This window comes from Dysidea avara, chromosome 1, assembly GCF_963678975.1.
Source record: "Dysidea avara chromosome 1, odDysAvar1.4, whole genome shotgun sequence".
Taxonomy (NCBI): domain Eukaryota; kingdom Metazoa; phylum Porifera; class Demospongiae; order Dictyoceratida; family Dysideidae; genus Dysidea; species Dysidea avara.
The window spans coordinates 24,477,807-24,493,208 of NC_089272.1; the positions used below are offsets into that span (position 1 = coordinate 24,477,807).

Below are 15,402 nucleotides of genomic sequence, written 5' to 3' on the forward strand. Positions count from 1 at the left end.
GACTACATTATAATGCTACTTCCGATGCGGCGTTTTGTCATCTCTGCATGACAGCAGAATTCGAGAAGTTCCTGGGTAGCACGAAAAGGGATCCTGCATTCATTAGTGCTGGCTTCACGTATTGGAAGGAAGCAGTTACAGTGTTTAAGAAGCACATGGACAGCGCTTGCAATTGCCATCAAGAAGCTGTAGAGGCCATCGAAATACTTCCAGACAGGTTAAGGACATTGGTGAGCTCTGTGATACTTCAACCAGTAAAGAGAAGGCTGCTAACAGAGCAATGTTTAAACGTATTTTGCAAAACTTGTGTTTCTTAGTTCACTGAGGACTGGCTTTTGGAGGACATGACAGTGGACTGGACAGCAATTTTACCCAGTTACTTCAATTGAGATTGTATGATTGCCCTGAAATACTTGCATGGATGGCTAAGAAGACAAACAAGTACACTTCGGCAGGTATGCAGAATGATTGCTTAAAAGAAATGGCTTTTTACATTGTAAGACAAATTTTCAGAGATGTTGCTCGCAATGGGTTTTATACAATTATGGCTGATGAATGTACTGACGTGTCCAATAAAGAGCAGTTCACTATAGGTTTAAGATGGGATGAAGATCTTGTAGATCATGAAGATGTATTGGGCTTGTATAAAGTAGATGCAATTGATGCAGGTAGCTTAGTTAATGCTATTGACGATGTCTTAATAAAGAGAGCTAACTTGTCTTATAGTCAGTGTCGTGGCCAGTGCTATGATGATGCTTCTAATATGTTGAGGAGTAGAAATGGTGTTGCTAAACAGATTCAAGCAAAAGAAAGTCACACAGTACTAACTCACTGCTATGGGCATGCACTCATCTTGCAATAAGTGACACCATCAAGCAATCCAGGCTATTCTGTGACTCCATGGATACAGCTTTTGAAATAAGCAAATTGATTCGTTTTTCTTCCAAATGAAATGCAGCATTTGACAGGGAAGTTCCTGGAGATGAAGATGGCTATACTATGGGTATTCGAGCATTTTGTCCTACTAGGTGGACAGTTAGAGGTGATGCTATTGCAAGTATTATTGAGAATCACTATTTTATGTCACAAGTCTGGGAGGAGTGCTTGGAAACAAAATTAGACCCAGATGTAAAGGGGAGGATAATCAGTGCTAAAACACAGATGTCATAGTACAAATTGTTGTTTGACTTGCATCTGTGTAAGAAGATTTTGCTGATTACAGTAAAACATTACAAAAGCAAACTCTATCTGCTGCTGAAGGTCAAGAAGTTGCCAGGCTTACCATTACAACATTAAAAGGCATGAGAAGTGGTGAGGCATTTGATATGTTTTTGAGCTTGTTGAAAAGTTTTGTGATAAGCATGATGTTGGCAAGCCTTCTCTTCCACGAAAAAGAAAAGCTCCTCGTCATCTGGAAGTTGGCACAGGCGAAGGTTACCATAGCACTTCAGTACAGGAACACTATCGTCCAATTTATTATGAAGTCCTTGACTTTGTAATTATAGGGATTACAGACCGCTTTGATCAGCCAGGATACACTCTGTACCAAAGTCTTGAAGACCTTCTGGTCAACGCTGTCAACAATGCTCCATATGATGAATGCTTTATAGATATCACATCCTTTTACAAAGATGATTTGAACCCTAGTGAACTGTCTGCACAACTGAAAATGCTCAGTGTTCACTTTGCTGAACAAGGCAACAAGGTCACTCTACAGGACTGCATAAAATATTTCCGGAATTTATCAGCTGCACAGCGTTCCTTTTATAGCCAGGTTTGCATTCTAATGCGGTTAATTCTGGTGATGCCTGCAACGAATGCAGTGAGCTTTTCAGCTATGCAAAGACTCAAAAGTTATTTGAGAAGTACAATGACACAAAGCAGATTGAACCACTTAATGATTATACATCTTATAATGCTGGATAGTCTTGATTTTAATGCTACTGGCAACCAGTTTATTCAAGGGAGTGAACAGCGTCTTCAATTCTTTGGCAAGTTTGAGTAGCTAATGCATGTAAGACTCATTGACATATGCCTGATTGTAAACATGTGTTATAGTAGTGAAACTAATTCAGTACTTACAATACATGATCATTACAATAATCACATGATTACTAGTATTACATGATTACTAAATGACTACAATGCTGTACTTAATAAATTGTTATGAAAATTTATGAGAAATTGAAATTCTTTTCAACCACCTGAAATGAATATAATAACCTTCATGATTCATGGTTTCTGGGGGGCATGCCCCCAGACTCCCCTAGAATGGCATGAAAGTGTGCCCAACTCTGTTCCACCTTCATAGTCTTAAATTTGCCACAGAAATCTGTCTGACCAATGACAAATTGCTTCTGACTCCTCTGCAGCAGTGATACATCAACTTTTGTTTATATAAGCTGGCAGCGTGTGCTATGTAGCTAATGGCTACAATCATTGGTATTATGTGTGGAGGTCCCTGGTTTAAATCCAGATAGACCTGCAACATGTACTCATACCTTCTCCTAGAACTAGAAAACTAGAAATGATTAAATGGGCACATATTTGATCTATGTTACATGGAGCTGGGCAATATTGCATTACTTACCACAAATGAAGGCATTTGAGTGAGGCTTTATTGCAACTTAAAATACTGCAATACTGGGTCTAAGTTTAAGCACCTGACTAATGAAATAACCATTTGCATCTTAATCGTGTACTGTACTGTCTCATTAGAAAGAACCATGCATACGTGAAACTTTTGCTATACGTATGTGACTTGAATTTACACAAAGCCATCCCTTTAGGCAAAATGTCGAATGCAGAGAATCCCAATGCATATTCCAGGCTCAGCTTCTTTGAGTGGCATGGCTCACTATCATGTACCTCAATCAAGTTAGGATACTGGAATGCCATCCATACACTTTGCATTGCTGTGTCTGTACTCTCATTGGCCAACAGAGTTATGATCAATTTTCAGCATATATACAAAATACCATTGTTTTGGGCAACTGTTCATCAGAATAATCATTATATTGAAAATCATAGGCTAACCATCAGCTCAAACCATATTTGAAAGAATGTAGAATAATAAAGCAATCGAGATATACTAAAACTATGCATTCCAGTATCTGAGATTTGTTAATAAAAAAAACATTCCATATATTCCCTGGCACAAAATAACAATGCACATTTAACTTGGGATTGTTCTGTCATCTGGGCTCCTATGGGGATGAAAATTGATATGGGGTTTGTCCATATGCTAGAAATCTTTTGTCATGTAAGTAACTTTTGTGTTGTTTTGTCGTCTTTTTAAGCCTTATAATGTATGCCGAATACTTTGAAATTAAAAAAAAAACAATGTTAGTTACTTTGCTTGAGTTACCAATTTTCAGCTACACAACAATAATATTTTGTAGGAAGGTGCTATTCATCCAGTTCCATACGAAATACAAAACTTACACAAAAGGTTGGCAAAATGAAAAAAATGGGGCGAAAGGCCAGTGTGTGCTACTGCTGCTAGCTGCTCACATTCCCTACTTTCTGTCTTATAAATGTGATTCAATAAGTAACCTGTAGTACTATTTCTAGCCATACAACCCCATTAAGGGTACTTAAAGTAGACTAAGGCTCAAAGGCCATGCAGTAACAGAGTATAAGTTGGTGACCTTGAGAGCATCTGAGCCATCTTGTCACTTGCACAGTCACACTCATTTTCTCTTTTGTAGATTTGTATTGTCAATGTTTTGCTTCCTTTCATATAGAATGATGCATAACCAGTCACTTATCAGTTATGGTAGAAGAGGGATTTCCTTAATGTGTATATTTTTACTGATAGTAGTAGTACAGTATCAAGACACACGGTAGTGTGTCGTGCGGCCCAAGAAGCCGGCGCGCAACCCCGTGAGTATATTGACAGGAAGAAAGAAAACGCAATTTTCGCACCTCCGTAGCTCTGTGCTGCCTTGATGAAACAAGACAAATTTTGCTGTGCACATTCCCTCCAACTGCAGTACTCCACATTCCAAATTTGAGCGAAATCGCTTCAGGCATTCCTGAGATATGCGACTTCAAAAATTGGCTTAGTTTCTTCGTTTTTTTTTTCTTCTTATTTTTCTTCCTCTTTTCGCACACTTACAAAAACTGCTATAAAACGCGAACGCGTTATCCGATTGCCTTGAAATTTGGCACACAGAAGGGGGGTATAAAGGCGCATCTCTGTACCAACTTTGGCTGGAATACCATAAACAGGCAAAGAGTTATGAGCGATTATGCACGAAAAATAACACCAATATGTTGTCACGCCTACAGGGTAAACCGCGTATGGGAAGAAACTGAAAATCGGTGGGTGAATAGGTTAACTATTGAACCTCAAACCTTTTGTGGTTTGAAAGAAATCGAGCTAAAAACCAGGAAGATACAGCGAAAAAATCAACAGTGTGTAACAATTACGCAATCGAGATTAGCTAATTTTTATTATTATTATTATTATTATTATGCTTGCCACGCCTACCAGATAAACCACTTGGGGTAATGCTTTGAAAATCGCTGTACAGATGGAGTTATCATCTTAGAAAGGCTCTTCAATGGTGTAGAAAAATCAGACTTAAAGCCACGGAGTTATAACACGAAATCCAACTTGGTGTAGCAAGTGCGAGATCGAGATACTCTAATAGAGCAGTCATCCTAATAGAGCAGTCACCCTGAACAGAATTCAAGAGATCAGTTAGAAATAAGTAACCTGTATAGAGATCAGCTACAAACAAATCACCCTGTAGAGAGTTCAGCTACAAACAATTCACCCTGTTCAGACATCAGTTAGAAGAAGTTTTCTTGTAGAGAGTTCAGTTACAAACAAATCACCCTGTTGAAAGATCAGCTAGAAGATGTCACCTTATAGATAGTTCAGTTACAAAGAAACCACCATGTAGAGAATTCAGCTACAAACTAGTGACCCTGTAGATACATCAGCTAGAAGAAGTTACCTTGTAGAGAGTTCAGCTACAAAGAAACCATTCTGTAAAGAACTCAGCTGCAAACAAATCACCTGTACAGAATTCAGCTACAAACAAATCACCCTGTAGAGAGATCAGCTAGAAGAAGTTACCTTGTTGATAGTTCAGCTACAAACAAATCATCCTGTAGAGAGATCAGCTAGAAGAAGGTACCTTGTAGATAGTTCAGCTACAAACAATTCACCCTGTACAGAGCTCAGTTAAAAGAGGTTTCCTTGTAGAGAGTTCAGCTACAGACAAATCACCCTGTAGAGAGATCAGTTAGAAGAAGTTACCTTGTAGATCGTTCAGCTACAAACAATTCACCCTGTAAAGAGATCAGCTAGAAGAAGTTACCTTGTAGAGAGTCCAGCTACAAAGAAACCATCATGTAGAGAATTCAGCCGCAAACAAATCATGTATAGAGAGTTCAGCTACAAACAAATCTCCCTGTAGAGAGATCAGCTAGAAGAAGTTTCCTTGTAGAGAGTTCTGCTACAAACAAATCACCCTGTAGAAAGATCAGCTAGAAGAAATCACCTTGTAGAGAGTTCAGCTTCAAAGAAGCAATCATGTGAGAGTTCAGGTACAAACAAATTGTCCTGTAGAGAGATCAGCTAGAAGAAGTTACCTTGTAGAGAGTTCAGCTACAAAGAAACCATCATGTAGATAGTTCAGGTACAAACAAATCACCCTGTAGAAAGATCAGCTATAGAAGAAATCACCTTGTAGAGAGTTCAGCTACAAAGAAACTATCATGTAGAGAGTTCAACTACAAACAAATCACCCTGTAGAAAAATCAGCTATAGAAGAAATCACCTTGTAGAGAGTTCAGCTACAAAGAAACCATCATGTAGAGAGTTCAGCTACAAACAAATCGGCCTGTAGAGAGATCAGCTAGAAGAAATTACCTTGTAGAGAGTTCAACTACAAAGAAACCATCATGTAGAGAGTTCAGCTACAAACAAATCACCTGTAGAGAGTTAAGCTACAAACAAATCTCCCTGTAGAGAGATCAGCTAGAAGAAGTCACCTTGCAGGGAGTTCAGTTACAAAGAAATAAACCATGTAGAGAGTTCAGCTGCAAACAAATCACCTGTAGAGAGTTCAGCTAGAAACAAGTCACCCTGTAGAGAGATCAGGTCACCTTGTAGATAGTTCAGCTAGAAAAAATCACATTGTAGAGCTACAAAGAAACTACCATGTAGAGTTCAGCTGCAAACAAATCACCCTGTAGAGAACTCAGCTACAAACAAATCGCCCTGTAGAAAGATTAGCTAGAAGAAGTTACCTTATAGGGAGTTCAGCTATGAACAGATCACCCTGTAGAGAGTTCAGCTACAAACAAATCACCCTGTAGAGAGTTCAGCTACAAACAAATCATCCTGTAGAGAGTTCAGTTACAAAGAAACCACCATGTAGAGAGTTCAGCTGCAAAAAAAATCAATCACTCTGTTGAGAGTTCAACTAGAAGAAGTCACCTTGTAGAGAGTTAAGCTGCAAATAAATCACCCTGTAGAGAATTCAGCTACAAACAAATCACCCTGTAGAAAGATCAGCTAGAAGAAGTTACCTTGTAGAGAGTTCAGCTACAAAGAAACCACCATGTAGAGAGTTCAGCTGCAAACAAATCACCTGTAGAGAGTTCAGCTAGAAACAAGTCACCCTGTAGAGAGATCAGCTAAAAACAAGTCACCCTGTAGAGAGTTCAGCTAGAAGAAGTCACATTGTAGAGAGTTCAGCTACAAAGAAACTACCACGTAGAGAGTTCAGCTGCAAACAAATCATCCTGTAGAGAGTTCAGCTAGAAGAAGTCACCTTTTAGAGAGTTCAGCTACAAAGCAACCACCATGTAAAGAGTTCAGCTGCAAAAAACTCAATCACCTTGTAGAAAGATCGGCTAGAAGAAGTTACCTTGTAGAGAGTTCAGCTACAAAGAAACCACCATGTAGAGAGTTCAGCTGCAAACAAATCACCTATAGAGAGTTCAGCTAGAAACAAGTCACCCTGTAGAGAGTTCAGCTAGAAGAAGTCACATTGTAGAGAGTTCAGCTACAATGAAACTCCCATGTAGAGAGTTCAGCTGCAAACAAATCACCCTGTAGAGAACTCAGCTACAAACAAATATGCAGTGTAAAAAGATCAGCTAGAAGAAGTTACCTTGTAGAGAGTTCAGCTACAACGAAACCACCATGTAGAGAGTTCAGCTACAAACAAATCACCTGTAGAGAGTTCAGCTAGAAACAAGTCACCCTGTAGAGAGATCAGCTAGAAACAAGTCACCTTGTAGAGAGTTCAGCTAGAAGAAGTCACGTTGTAGAGAGTTCAGCTACAAAGAAACCACCATTTAGAGAGTTCAGCTGCAAACAAATCACCCAGTAGAAAGTTCAGCTATGAACAGATCACCCTGTTGAGAGTTCAGTTAGAAACAAGGAATCCTGTAGAGAGATCACCTAGAAGTATCGCCTTGTAGAGAGTTCAGCTACAAACAAATCACCTGTAGAGAGTTCAGCTACAAACAAATCACCCTGTAGAGAGATCAGCTAGAAGAAGTCACCTTGTAGAGAGTTCAGCTATAAAGAAACCACCATGTAGAGAATTCAGCTGCAAGCAAAAAACTGTAGAGAACTCAGCTACAAGCAAATTGCCCTGTAGAAAGATCAGCTAGAAGAAGTTACCTTGTAGGGATTTCAGCTACAAACAAATCACCCTGTAGAGAGTTCAGCTACAAAGAAACCATTCTGTAAAGAGCTCAGCTGCAAACAAATCACTTGTACAGAATTCAGCTACAAACAAATCACCCTGTAGAGAGATCAGCTAGAAGAAATTACCTTGTAGATAGTTCAGCTACAAACAAATCACCCTGTAGAAAGATCAGTTAGAAGAAGTTACCTTGGAGAAAGTTCAGCTACAAAGAAACCATTTTGTAAAGAGCTCAGCTGCGAACAAATCACCTGTACAGAATTCAACTACGAACAAATCACCCTGTAGAGAGATCAGCTAGAAGAAGTTACCTTGTAGATAGTTCAGCTACAAACAAATCTCCCTGTAGAGAGATCAGCTAGAAGAAATTACCTTGTAGAGAGTTCAGCTACAAAGAAACCACCATGTAGAGAGTTCAGCTGCAAAGAAATCACCCTGTAGAAAATTCTGCCAGAAACAAATTGCCCTGTAGAAAGATCAGTTAGAAGAAGTTACCTTTTAGAGATTTCAGCTACAAAGAAACCATTCTGTAAAGAGCTCAGCTGCAAACAAATCACCTATACAGAATTCAGCTACAAACACATCACCCTGTAGAGAGATCAGCTAGAAGAAGTTACCTTGTAGATTGTTCAGCTACAAACAATTCACCCTGTAGAGAGAGCAATTAGAAGAAGTCACTTTGTAGAGTGTTCAGTTACAAAGAAACCACCATGGAGATTTCTGTAATCAATATAATATTATGTGACCGGATTTGCGAAAAGGGGTCTTCCACACACATCCAATTCCGTAACCGTTGGAGACCATAACTCAGTGTTCAAGTAACATATTAACTTGAAAATTTCACCACGTATTCAGCTATAGTGGTGCTCACCGCTGTCCAAAATTCAAGGCAATAGCTCTTTCCAATCTGAAGTTATCAATTGTCAAAGTTGGCAAATTGGATGTGTGTGGAAGACCCCTTTTCGCAAATCCAGTCACATATGTATTATACAGTATATATAATTTGTACATTAATTTTACTGATAAAATATTTAAAGTACATCTACTTCATCTTTTCTTCTTCCTGTAGTAAAGAAAAAAACATAGGTTAAAAAGTCCCAAAGCTGGCCATAGGCCGGCTTTGGGGTATACAAATACAAAAAGAAATGAAATCTAATCCAAAACAGCCAAGCTGTAAAAAAAGTGTGCGGCCCTCAGAAAGGCTATGGTGAAAAAAGATGTGAAATCCAAGGTGGCGGCCAAGAAATGGCTGTGATGGTAGGTTAATGGTAAAAATTTTAATAATGACAATTTAGGTAAATTTTGTGCGGCACAAAAATTCACCTGAATTGTCGTTATTAAAAGTTTTACCATTAACCTACCATCACAGCCATTTCTTGGCCGCCACCTTGGATTTCACATCTTTTTTCACCATAGCCTTTCTGAGGGCCGCACACTTTTTTTACAGCTTGGCTGTTTTGGATTAGATTGTAGTTATCTTGAGAATGATCCTTCAATATCAGGTGAAACACATCATTATACTGTCATCAGAGAACAGCAGCCTCCAGCAAAACTTGACTGGCTGACTAGTTCAAATGGCATACACTGCCAGTGGCCATCAGATAACTCAACAAAGTATACTGAAATGGAACTAGAACAGTTGCAAATGCTATGGAATTTGATGGATATTTATAAAGATTTTCATAGAGCAGGTGTTAAACATTTGCGTAATGGAAATAGTAGAAAAGTTCGAACACTCACATGGCACTGCAGAGATGAATGTGGTGGTTTGGGATATCGTTTCAAAGGAATTATAGTAAGTCTCTTGTTAGCAATATTCAGTGATAGGGTATTGTTATTGAAATGGGACAAAGTTTCACTGGAAGATACGCATCTATTACCTAACATGATAGACTGGCGGTATCATGATTATTCACTGACTGGGTCTTCTGTTGACCTTGGAACCTATCTAGTTCGGTATGCAAATACAAGAGAAGAGACAAAATGGATTAAAGTAATTGCTGGAGATAAAACGCATCTACAAATGCTATACAACAATGATAAGCATTTAAAGAGGATGCTGTCAGGAATTTTTGCCATTAAGAATGACACTAACGGACAATTAAAGCAAAAGCTCCTATCCATTGTAATTCGAATTGATTTAGTTCAACTTGTGTCTTTTAAATTTTTGTTTACAGTTGGTACACAAATACAATTGCTGGCAGGTGATGTCCTGAACAGGCTTAATTTACAGGGAAAACACTATGTTGCTGTACATTTAAGAACAGGAGAGTTTGGTGGAAATATTACTGAAAGTAAATCTCGATTTGCAAGCTCTTTGCATAACTGGAAACATGCAACAAAATGTGCCATACAACAAGCTAACAACCTTATTGGACCAGATGGTGTAGTGGTTCTATTATCTGATGATGAAGAAGCAAAGAAAATGTTATCAAACGAGTACCACCAAGTGAAGGTGCTAGACAACCAGATAGTACATGTAGATAAGACAGCTCATCTAACTAACAGCAGCATGCTTGATACATGGCAAGATGTTCTTATAATGGCAGAAGCTTCTCTTGTAGTACATGGTCATTCTTCCTTTCCAGAAGTAGCATTTGCTTTTTGTGGAATACCACTTTCTAGAACTATTAGTTATGAACATGATAAATGTCGCTATTATCATGCATAATTAAATTAACAATAATATTTTGTACACATTAATTAAACTCTCTTTGTCATACAGTACAGAAGTAATGTATAGTAGGGATCACAAAAATTTATGCTTTCCTAGGTACCATAAAATATCCCTCAAAAATCAGCCTCACCTTTCCTTCATGATGACTTGGCAGTATTGGTTAGGTATATAATTAGGCCCGGAAGTACCTTCAGGTTACTCAAAATGCCTCTAAATTTTTAAACTTTAATAACATTTTCTAATTGCTGATTGATGCCAGCAACAAGTATGGTAAATGTTATGGGGCTTGACTGTTTTTGACATCTGAGACATTCTTTTTTACCTACCACTGAGCTGCAGTGCATGCACCATGATTTGTCCTCTTTTGTGTCCACATCTCTCTCCACTATGTATACCATGTACAAGTTTAAGTGGAGGAAGTTCCAGATCACAGCTGCATAGCTCTACTGCATGCCTAGATGCCTAGACTGCATGTTGCTACAGGTCTGTGTTTTTTTCTGTACTCAGCAGCTAACTGGAAACATGCAATAGAATGTGCCATACAACAAGCTAGCAATCTTATTGGACCAGATGGTGTAGTGGTTCCATTATCAGACAATAAAGAAGCAAAGAAAATGTTATCAAATCACACTAAGCAGCACCTCTAAACAATTTTTGCAATGATTGATTGATAAATTATTTAAACTCAACAGTACTTGGCAAAGCTGTTCTTCCGTACTGGTACATATAGCATTATTGCTAAAATTGAGGTGGTACCACAACACCTATTATTTATCTAAACTTTAAGGGGGTGTTATTACAGCACCAATGACAATAACAAGTACCTTAAGTTAAGAGGTCACACCAGTGTATCTGTAACACCCTTGTAAATAAAATCCCGCAATTAAAGTTATTTTGGTAGTTGCATTTTGTAAATTACATAAATGTAGAAAGACAAGCAAGTAAGTGTACTTATAATCTTGTTGAATTACTGTATTTCACAGGTCAATTGTGTTTCCTAAATAACTAACTATATCAATGTAAATGAAGGGATTAATATGACTCCACCCCCATTAAACTTAGGAAAACTAGAATGAATGCCTAGTGTGTCACCACAACACCCACTTTAGCACTCCTTTGTAACACCCTGTGAGTGTCATCACAGCACATTAAAGCAGTACTTAGCTAGGATGCTGACTAGGTGCTGAATCCAAACATGCAAGCAGACATCTGTAATGTGTAATTATTTTTATTAAGGCTTTACAGCACAAGTGCTGAAGGTCTGTAGGACACCTGGTCTTACAGCCTGTTGAAAGTTGTTACATAAAGTATGTTTGAAAAGGTGGTTATGATTACTCCTGAATTTTTAACAGTGCAGACACAGCAACCTTATATATACAAAGATACACACAACACAAAAAAAATATTACAACTGTAGTAAAAATATCACAATTAAACAGCACAGGATGAATCATGTACTGTTACAGTAGCTACAGTGCTTATGCAGACAGTGATATCATCAAATAAACTAGATGGCAATGAATTCCACCACACTGTAGTCTGGTGTTGAAAGAAGAGTTGACTAAAGTTCTGTTTAAGATATTCATAGTCTTTCTTCTTTTAAGATGTAGCCATCATATGCAATGGCTGAAATCTGATGGTAAAAATCAACATTTAGACATTAATTTGCTGCTTAAAAATACAGCTGTTAAGAGAATCTGCATGCTGATCAGTTCTACACAATCACCTAGCTACAGTACAACTTAGCTTGTTTGTGCACCTCTCCTTGCCAGCTCCTGAATCTGCCCCTACCAATCAACAGCCTTATTCTTTAGCTATTTATCTACATTTTTTGCTAGCAGTTACCAAACATTTTATTTTCCAGGTGTGTGGTTGCTTTCATACCATATGGAGGTGTGTCACAAAGGCAGATATAGGATTTGGGAGGTTTTCCAGTGATAGTGAGACTCAGATAGCAGTGTTCTGGGGACACAGCCCCCTGACGCTGGAAAGATTTTAGTGTTATAATGCTTGAAATTTAATGAAACTTGATGTTTAAAACTGCTATAGCTTCACATTAGTTTTTGATCTACTGATTATCATCTAATGCCATAGCGAGCACTTCTTGAATTTTTGCAATGCAGAAATACAATGGTGTCTTGACTATATAGCTTATCAATTTTACCAGAATTTAAGAAAGAGCACATTCTGTCTACGTGTGGTAGTATAATCATAAATGCAATCTATTCACATTTGTTCAGTTAATATACTTTTCAGTTTTAGCTACAAACTTAATTTTGGGTTGAAATGCACTCATTGTAGCAAAGTGTATGTAATATTAAATCTTGAATTAACAAGGCTGCATAATGAACCTGTACTATTACTTACTTACTATCTCAGTCAAGCACTCCATATAAAATTTCTTCTTTTAGACTGTGGTATAAAACATTGCGTGGCAAAATATATATGACCTGTCAACACTCCTTTCCCTATACTTATATATTGTAAAATTTAGTATCTCTGCTATGTGAAATTCCAAAATTCTGGAACCACCATTTGCATGGAGGCTTCATGGAAGTTTTTCTGAATTCGGCCTATAGTGATAATTATTCCGACTTCCTCCTTTACTGGCTGTCATTTCAACCTTCTTGCTAGACCCTGGTAGGATATTAAGTAATGATAAAGAGTATTTACAGTGTACATATACTGTCAGACAACTGAGCCTATTGGATAATATGCTTATATAGTGGGAAGAGTGTCCATAGATATTAGAGCCTATACAGTTCCATAGGCTCTAATATTTATGTAGTGTCCAGCTGATGTTAATGTTTTTAACAGTGTCTCAAATGCGCGTACCATAATTGTATGTCCTGTATAAGGATTATTCATATTAACAGTTCACTCATATGTGCTAACAAGGATAGCTTATAGTAATTGCTACTATAAATGCTGAGCTGCATAGCTAAACTGCTGCACTACTTAGAGAGCTGAGTATGGAATTGAGATTATGATCACAAATTATGTGAAGTTACAGAGGTACATTACTACACAGCTAAGTTGGTGTTTTCATTATCACAATCAGTTTAATTATCCCACTGTTTGTTATTCAATAATAATCAAAAAGTATCTAATTTGTGTAAACTGAATGATTCGGTTAACTTCTGCTTACGTAAAACAAGTTTAACTAATAGCAAGTGAAACAGAAACAGTGTTACTTTAATGTCAGACAACAAAAATGTGTATATAGTCTGCTCAGTATTCAGTATAACTGCAGACTGGTTCATTTTGCACTGGATAATTATTGTATTCAGAAATTTCCTCCTTATTTTACATCACTACTTTTTTTTAAATTTACAATATCATCCAAAGAGCATACAACATATACAATTAAACACAAAGATGTCTCTGTAACAGTTTCAAAACAGTAAACCATCCCTCTTCAGAACCTCTCAGTATAATGTCTAAAGGAGTAGATGCCCATGTGTTAGTGATCGCACCAAAAAAAAACTTACTGTAAATCAACCAGTCAAATATTAAATAGCTATAAAAATTCCCAATAATATAATGCATAGAATATTGGTTTCATCCTGGGAAGACATGCTGCACTAACAATTCATGTATACATAAAGCTAGCATGATAATACATAACAACAAATGTAATGATATCATAGTAATACTACAATGTGGACTATATATATACTTTATGCCTAACTACACACAGGGTCATGTTAGTCAGTCACATCCAGGCAATCCTTCATGGCATTGGAGCAGCAACTGCTGTGTTGAATTTTTTCTTGCAATTCAGTCCCTTCAGTGTCTTCATCATCGGCTCTCGGACTTGCTTGAAATACAGTCCATACACAATGGGGTGGAGAAGGAACACAATGAAAATGATGTTTGGACTAACAGCTCTATCTACTTTTGCAATAATTTGGGGATTCCACAACAATCCTAACAGATGCAATAGCAGCACATACACCATTGTTATGGAGGAACTCCCAAACAAAACTACTGCCAATGTTATAGCCGGCTTTAGGTCCTTCTTAATCTTAGTGTGTGTCTTTTTCAATACTGCAACTTGGCTGTTTACCCCTAACAATTTGCTCTCTTGTTGTATCTGCTTGCGGATTTTATAAGCCTTGATGGTTAAGTAGATGTTAAGACTAATTGCTACAGTTGATGACAAGAAGATGGGCAGCAACTGAAATAGCACAAACTCTTATTTACTATATATACCATTCACACAAAACTGGTGATCATTCAAAAGCCCCTTAACAGACAACAATAAGCCTAAAACCCAGGCAGTAGTAGTCATGCTAGCAACACCTCGAGGGGTCATGATATTTCTGTGCTTGTAAGGAAATGCTATACTTATCACCTTATCAACTGATATCATCAAATATGTGAAATGAATCACAACTATTGGGAATAAAAGAAAATGCACAACATTACAGCTAAGCAAATCTAATCCAGTGACCCATTCAACTGTGACACTGGTCTGAACAATGGCAAGCACTATATCAACAACCATCAAGTTGGCCACAAAGATGTTATGGGGTTTATGTAAATTCCTTGTAGTTTTAATAGTGAAAAACACCCAACCAGCCATTGGCAAAATCATCATTGTCATAATCAACTGGAATATCAAACTCAGGTAGTCAAAATATTTTGGAAGAACATAGCCTGGTTGTTTCTTGACCAGCTCCAGAGCCTGAAGTAGACAAGATCATCCATTTCTTAGGACAGAAACAGCTGCAGCATATAAACACACTCACACTTCTACTGCAAACTTGAAAATAGTGGGATACTATATATGCTGTCAGCAATGAAACCTTTTAGTTGTATCACTAGTAGTCTGAAGATTAACGCTATTTCTAAAGATATACTGGGCAAGAATGAATTAATTAGAACCACTGTATAAGGCTGAGTATTGAAAGCAAATGCAATTCACAGTTTTGAAACTACATAGATTCAATTATGTATTTGATTAATATATCCTGTAAAATAAGAACTTTGTACCTCTTGCATGCGGTCACTTACGTAGTAGGATGTCCATCTTTCTGTGTG

The 15,402-nt window shown here is 37.6% G+C and overlaps 1 pseudogene; it reads left to right on the forward strand.

Annotated features, from left to right (window-relative positions):
* The first annotated feature begins 421 nt into the window (after positions 1-421).
* Positions 422-951, forward strand: LOC136237716 (zinc finger MYM-type protein 1-like; annotated as a pseudogene).
* The last annotated feature ends 14,451 nt before the right edge of the window (positions 952-15,402 follow it).